Source organism: Mandrillus leucophaeus, unplaced genomic scaffold (assembly GCF_000951045.1).
Source record: "Mandrillus leucophaeus isolate KB7577 unplaced genomic scaffold, Mleu.le_1.0 Scaffold196, whole genome shotgun sequence".
Classification (NCBI taxonomy): Eukaryota; Metazoa; Chordata; class Mammalia; order Primates; family Cercopithecidae; genus Mandrillus; species Mandrillus leucophaeus.
The window spans coordinates 1,773,437-1,780,835 of NW_012101987.1; the positions used below are offsets into that span (position 1 = coordinate 1,773,437).

At 39.9% G+C, this 7,399-nt stretch overlaps 1 protein-coding gene across 1 annotated transcript in view; it reads left to right on the forward strand.

Moving 5' to 3' along the window:
• Positions 1–7,399, forward strand: part of LOC105538642 (astrotactin-2) — an 844,928-nt gene that overhangs the window by 447,616 nt on the left and 389,913 nt on the right. The gene's annotated exons all lie outside the window — the stretch shown is intronic.

The window sequence follows — 7,399 nt, forward strand, 5'->3', positions numbered from 1 at the left end:
AGACTTACTCTACTGCGTACTAATTAGATGCTTACATATCATTCTGCCCCATTATGGTGCACTTCTCAAGGTCAAGGAAAATAACTTATTTAGCTTTTTAATCCCTAGCCCCTAGTACATATTGGACATCTATTAAATGTTTATTGATTTAATTAAGTCTGTGGTCTTAGATCTGATCTTAGCACTGTTCCGGAGCTTTCTAGTGGAGGGTTTATTTCTCTCAATTTGATTAGGGGAAGCATTCTAGAAATTTTGATGTTACCAAGAATAGAGTAGTTTTACTTCTAAGACTGACTTGTACACAGCTTATTGGCTCGTGAACTAGAACTATATCATGGCCCCCCTAACTACCAGTGACTGTTTTTCAACAGCTCCATAGTTGCCTTGGGTCATTCTAAATCACGATGCTATCAGTATTTCTATGGCATCTTGACAGAAAGCTCCTAGAACCCAACTCTCTTACTTTACAATGTTTTTACTCTCACCTTGTCAGCTTTCACTGGGAGGGATGAACTTATCATGCTTTTTTAGGCTATTAGCATTTCCCAAAAGAGGATGTTTTAAAAAGAATAGGTTTATAAAGAGATGGCACTTAGGGTATGAAACAGCGATTACTGGAAACTAAAATAGCTTCACATACACATTCACCTACTGATTCATTGATATTTACCATTGTTTTCATCTTTGATAGAATTAAAGTATATGAGGTTTTAGTAAAGCATGTGCTAAGGTTTCTCTGCATTACATATTTTAAAGATAAAGCAAGGACCATCTGGTTTAAAAGACTATTCTTAAAGAGACACAGTTACTTTGTTAGAAATCAGCTGAAAAGAAAGTCTTGACTAGCTTTCCTCAGAGTTCTGTCCTGTTGACATTGCATCCATGATTTCAGTGGAGATTCAGATGATACAGCTCTCAGGCTGGCTGATGGGAACGCATACTCTGGAGTTGGATAGGGTTGCTTTAGAATTCCATCTCTACCAAGTGTGAACTGTGTCATCACGGTGGCCAAGTTTAATTCTCTATGTTTTCGTTTATTTGTCTGCAAAATGGGGATAATAACAGTGCCTTCCTCACAGAAGGTAATAATAATAATCATAGTTCATATCCATTGATCATTTTCTAAGTGCCGAGTACTTCAATAGTATTATTACATTCTTACATCAGTTCCATGAGGTAGTGCTCATTTTTCAGATTCCAAAATAAATAAACAAACCTGAGGCATAGAGGTAATGCCTTCACTAGTAAGAGATGAAGCCACATTTCAATCCCTGATCTGCAATAGGGGATAAAAGATTGCAATCATCACCATTTGAGAGAATCTGCACTATGTAGATTCAGTTTTCCAAGCTGCACTAATAAACCTTCTTTGACATGACATTGCCCAGGCAAGCATATCATGGGCGTTTAGAGAATTAACAAGTTCCAGTCAGATGATATGTTAGAAATTTAATAAATAATAGATCATAATTATAGATAGCCAATAATACCGCCCTGGAATCACAACAGAGAGATTAGAGGAAAGACTACGTGGAAAAGCAGAGTTAAAGGAAAACGGAAGGTAAGCATTACAGTAGGATTGGAAAGGAAAGCTTGAACGTGCATTGCAAGTTGATTCTTTGATTTTTAATCTGTGATAAATTCTTGGACAATTATGAGATCTCACACTAGAGTAGGCAGAACAACTTAGTAGTTAAATGTACAGACTGTGACTTACCAAGGCAGCTACATTTAAAATAACTAATGATAACAAATGTTAGGAAGGATATGGAACAACTGTGGCTTTCATATTTTTATAGTGAGAATATAAATAAGTATGACCACTATGTAAACCTGTGGAGTGGTATCTACTAAAGTTGGAGGTATATATCTCCTATATCTCCTATAGCCCATCAGCTTCACCCATAAGGGTATGTATAACAGAAATATGGAAATGTGTACCACAAGTAGGACTTACAAAAATACGAATAGAAGCACTCATTTGTACTGCTAGAAAGCTAGAAAAAAAAATACAAATACTCGTCAGCGAAAAATTAGATAAATAAATTATGGAATAATAACACAATAGAATATCTTTAACAATGAATATGAAAGAACACAGTAACCATACATAGCACCTTGGATGAATCTAACAAATATAATACAGAATTTTGGAAACCGAACACAAAATAATATTAATATGTTTATATAAAAACAAAAAAAAAACTAGTTTTACTAATTAGTAGAAAACTAATTTATGATGTTAGAAGAAAGGATAGGGATTACTTCTGGGCGATGGAGAGGGTGGTGACATGGGGAACTATGAGTGGGCTTATGTGATGCTGATAATGTTTGATTGATTGTTATGGCTGGTGATTACATGAGTGTTTTAACTCTGTGAAAATTCACTGAGCTTCACACTTTTCTCTGTGTATTCTATATTTTGATTAAACATAAAGTTTATTGTCCAAGGGCATAGGCTATGGAACTCAAGCAAATTGCCCGAGTGCAAATCTTAGCTCCATCACTTGCTTACTGCAGGAGCTTTTCTGGAGCTGTGTTTTCTCCTTGAGAATAATGGAAATAAAAATCTCATAGCATATATGGAGTGATGAAGATTAAGTGATATATTACATGTAAAGCGGTGAGTTTGCTATGTGGTGAACTCTTTAGAAACGTTAGTTATCATGCTCATTATTGTAACATAGTGACTTTTGTTCTCTTTATCTTTTCATTACTTTCTCATGTTTTTGCTGAAAGGCTACATACAACCTATGGTGCATCTTAAAATCAATAGTTGCTCAGTATTGAGGATTCATATTAACCACTTTGTCATGGGCTTTGGGGGAGACTTAAATGAGTCTATAAATTCCAGTTCAGTATACTAGGTCTGTGGCTTTATGTACATGGACATGGTTATAGAATGAATGAAGAGTCACATGTGTGGTAAACATAGAGTGCCCTAGGGGACTGGAAAGGATTGGAAAAGAAAGATGTATCTGACTGAGGGAATTAGGCAAATATTTTCAAGGGAGAGAACCTTGCCAATTAATCAAGAACTGTGGCTAAGCTTTGGCTTTGTGCAATCTAAGGTGAGGGGGAAGGCTTTCAAGTGTGAGAGGTTGAAGGGCAAAAGAAAACTCTCCCCTGGACAGCTCCCATTCTCCAGCCTATCCTAGCAGGAAGCTGCTGGGAATGAGATTTTTAGCATTTGAGACACTAATGATGCCAGCTACAAAGGTGGAAGAGCGAATCTCTAGCTGAATTGCATACAGATATATTTTAATTCTGAAAAATCTTAGCTGGACCCCTCCTGTGTACCAGATACTGTGCCAGGTACCATAGGAATACAGAGATGAATACAGTCCGCCTCTGCTTTCAGGAGTTTCATGACATAGCAAGGAGCATGAAACAAGAGACCAACTTGAGAGATGGAATAAAAGATGCTTGTGGAGGGAGAAGCATGACAAACAACACTTATTACTGCATACTGGGCCTTCTTCACAATTTCACCTGGAGCAGATTCTTCTTATAAGAGAAATATGAGAATAGCTATTATAGTTGGAATAATAATCACCCACAAAGCCCAGTTTTGGAGCCCCTCAGTCATTTTTCTGTGATCTCAACTCAATGAAAATGAAATGGTGAAATACTGTTAATTCCTGAACAATGTTGAAAGAATAATGGGATATCAGAGTGCAAGCTGGCATGGCTCACTTGGTGACAGTTTTCACATTGACTTAGTTCTGAATAGAGTTAGGAATATCTCCTTGCTCTTTTGGCCTTTCAATTCCAAGTACTGAGAATTTACTGAACACCTGCCATATTTTAAACTAAGTAATAGAGATATAAAAATAAGACAAAGATTTCAGGGCATTAAATGAGTCAAAATTGCAAACAAAAAATGTCATACTTTGTGACAGTTGAAGAAGATAGAGGGAAAGTTCAAGGCAGAGAAAAGACACAAAATCAGAGGTGGTCAAACCCACCTGGAGGTTGAAAGAAAGGACTCACAGCTTCTATGCCAAATTTTGAAGTATTAGCAGGAAGTCACTAGCTCACTGGTTTTCAAAGTGTATTCCCTGGACCAGTAGCATTAGCATGACCTAGAAATGTATTAGAAATGTAAATTCTCATATCTAGTATAGTCTGATAATGATCCTCAAAGGTATCATCAGATCCTAACTCCTAGAACCTATAAATATTATGTTGTTTGGAAAAAGGGTCTTTGCAGATGTTACGCCGCATCTTATCATAGGTTGATTATTCTGAATTATCTGGACAGGTCTGAAAGACCATAATGAGTGCCCTTAGAAGAAAGAAGCACAGTGAGATGTGACATGCACAGTGGAGAGGCAGTTTGAAGATGGAGTTAGAGACCGAGTGAGGCAACCATAAGCCACAGAATGCCAGCTTCCGCCAGAAGCTGAAAGAGGCAAAGAAAAGATTGTTCCCCAGATGCTCCAGAGGGAGGACCACCTTGCTGACACCTTGATTTTTGCCCAGGCATACTGATTTCAGATTTCTGGTTGTTTGAAGCCGCCCCAGTTTGTGGTGATTTGTTGCAGCAGCCACAGAATCTATGTAATAATACCCCTGCTAAATTAGGTATTTTGGAGGTGGGCCCAGAATTCTGGTTGAAGAAATCCTCAGGTGATTCTAACGCTCACTAAAGTTTGAGTACAAATGCACTTGATATCAAAACAAGGAATGAATCACCTGGCTTAAGTAGAAAACAAAAGATATGAGGGCTTGAAAAGTCCAGAGTGCCAATGGCTTTTGGCATAGTAAGGTTTTTATGTTCCCAAATGTTGGGACTCACTATTCCTGTTTCTTTTCGTCCTTCATCTCTGTGTTTCTCTGGTACATTCTGTTTTTCTGTTTTTCTTTTTCAGGCACACTGTCACTGACCTCTCCAGGCTTACAACCACAATTAAGCATTGCCAAAGTAATGAGATGCCCCCTTTCCCAGTGGTTTATGCAGAAGTCCTGGTACTGAGGAACAGCAATAATCGCACATCCTTGCTTAGGTGGCACTGTTCCAAGTGCTTTACTGGAATAAGTTCATTTAATCTTCACTCATTATTAGCTCCATTTAATGCATGGGGAAACTGAGGCACAGAGTGCGTTATGTACCTTGCCCAAGGTCACACAGCCAGTAAGTAATAGAACCAGGTTTTGAATCCTGAGAGTCTGACTCTTTAGTCCATGTTCCTCATCTCTAAGCTATGATGCCTCTCTGTGGCCTATTTTGGGATCTTTGCCAATATCCCACATCAATCTCTCAAGAGACAAAGCGCTCCAAGTAGCCAGACCTGGGTCACCAACTTTCCCTTGAAACCACGGTTGAATGAGGGGCACCTTAACCACCTGGATTGAGATCTCAGGTAGGATAGTTCCCCAGTGAAAAAGCAGGACAGGTAGAAAATAGATGTTGAATAAGAAAAACTCAAGAGATGTTTTATTCATGGGCAAGGCCCAGGGCCTTGAACTGGCAAAGTGTGGCATGCCTAAGAAGGAACTTTTTTTTTTTTTTTTTTTTTGGAGACACAGTCTTACTCTGTCACCCAGGCTGGGGTGCAGTGGTGCCATCTCAGCTCACTGCAACCTCCACTTCCCAAGCTCGAGCTATTCTCCTGCCTCACCCTCCACAGTAGCTGAGATTACAGGCATGCACCACCACGCCTGGCTCATTGTTGTACTTTTAGTAGAGATGGGGTTTCACCATCTTCGCCAGGCTGGTTTCAAACTCCTGACCTCAAGTGATCTTCCCACCTCGGCCTTCCAAAGTGCTGGGATTCCAGGCATAAGCCACCACGCCTGGCCAGGAGGAACTTCCATTTCAGTTTGGCTGCAGTGTAGTGCCAATGGATGCATGGCAGTTGATGATGGGAGAGAAGGACAGCAGACAGAACATGCATGCTCTTTTCTCTCCTCTTCTCTCTCTTTTTTCAGCTGTTAACCACCTGGACTAGCAGAGTCAGCAATGACTCTAGGGGTACTTGAGGGTAGTGTATTCACTCACTGCTCTAGGGTCCCCAGCAGATGTTCCTGTGTGACTGCTCCAGATACTGGAGTCTGGCTTGGGACTAGGCAGCACCCCTAGTCAGATATAGTGCATGCTGGAAACATGGGCCGTGTATCTCCAGGTGCAATCCTCAACAAATGCACACCAGGTACTTCTCTGTGTAATGAACATTGTGCTAGGCTCTAGAAGTAGAAAAACCAGAAAGAGGAGTAGTAGGAAAGAGTGTAGAATTAACTTGAGCCAAGTTTGTTCACCTCTTTGAGCCTCAATGTCAGAATCAGGAAGATGGAGATTACTGTGTTTTTCTCATACGGTGGTTATTAGGATGACATAATGTGTATAGTATTACTAGTACAGTATATTACATGTAACTGATGTTCAATGAATGAGAAGTTTTAGAAGTAGTAGGAATTGTAGAATTATGGTACAGTTAAGGAAGCAACCATATGATGCAGTGTGGTCAGTGATTAAAAGATGTAATTCATGGTACAGAGCAGTATAAAGAAGGGATGTGTGCCTCCTTTCTCTGGATCACATTGTGCATTGATGGCAAGGGCATTGATGGCAGAAGGGAGGGTCGGGGCACAGGACACGTGGAGTAGGCAGGAGTCAGGGCTAGTCACTCGATGCATTGCATGGGGGCACTTGGCTTGCGAAGGATCCAGGCAGCAGAGTCTAGGGGGAAGGTCCTTGATACCGGTCTTACATCATTTGATATTCAAGATATCTCTCTCCTGTTGAAAGTGAGCGAAATTGACTTCTTGCCTTTGCAGCTCTGCAAGCTTTCATTAATGAGTGTGTGTGTATATATGTGTGCATGTGTGTGCACGCATTGTAGGCAACCTAGAAGTGTGTTTTCCTTTTCAGTAGGCATGTTGATAGAGGGGTGGCTTCTTCAGGTAGAATCTCAAGTCCATCATGCTTCCTCTAAACTTTTCCTTTTCTCACGGATTACTCACACAAATGTTCCTTTCCCAAAGGGCAACAGAACTTTAATAGGGAACCCACTTACCTGCTTGAAACACAGAAGAGGTATTGGGCAAAGTGAATAGCATGGACACTGGAGCCAAACTGCTTAGGCTCAAATCCCAGCTCCACCACTGACTAGCTGACCTTGGGGTAAGGTAAATTCTGAACCTCAGTTTCCTATCTCAAAGATAACACACCCTCTATCTTTGAATGTTTTTTTGAGAATGGAATGAGATAACACATTTAACCTTTTAGCCCCATAGTCATTAATAATAATGACTAACATTTATTGATCACTTGCTTGATGTCAATGTCTAAGTACTCTACATGTTTTCATTCTGACTCCTCACGACAACTCAATGATGTAGTTATTGTTACTTACAGATGACGAAACTGAGGCACAGAGTGCATTATGTACCTTGC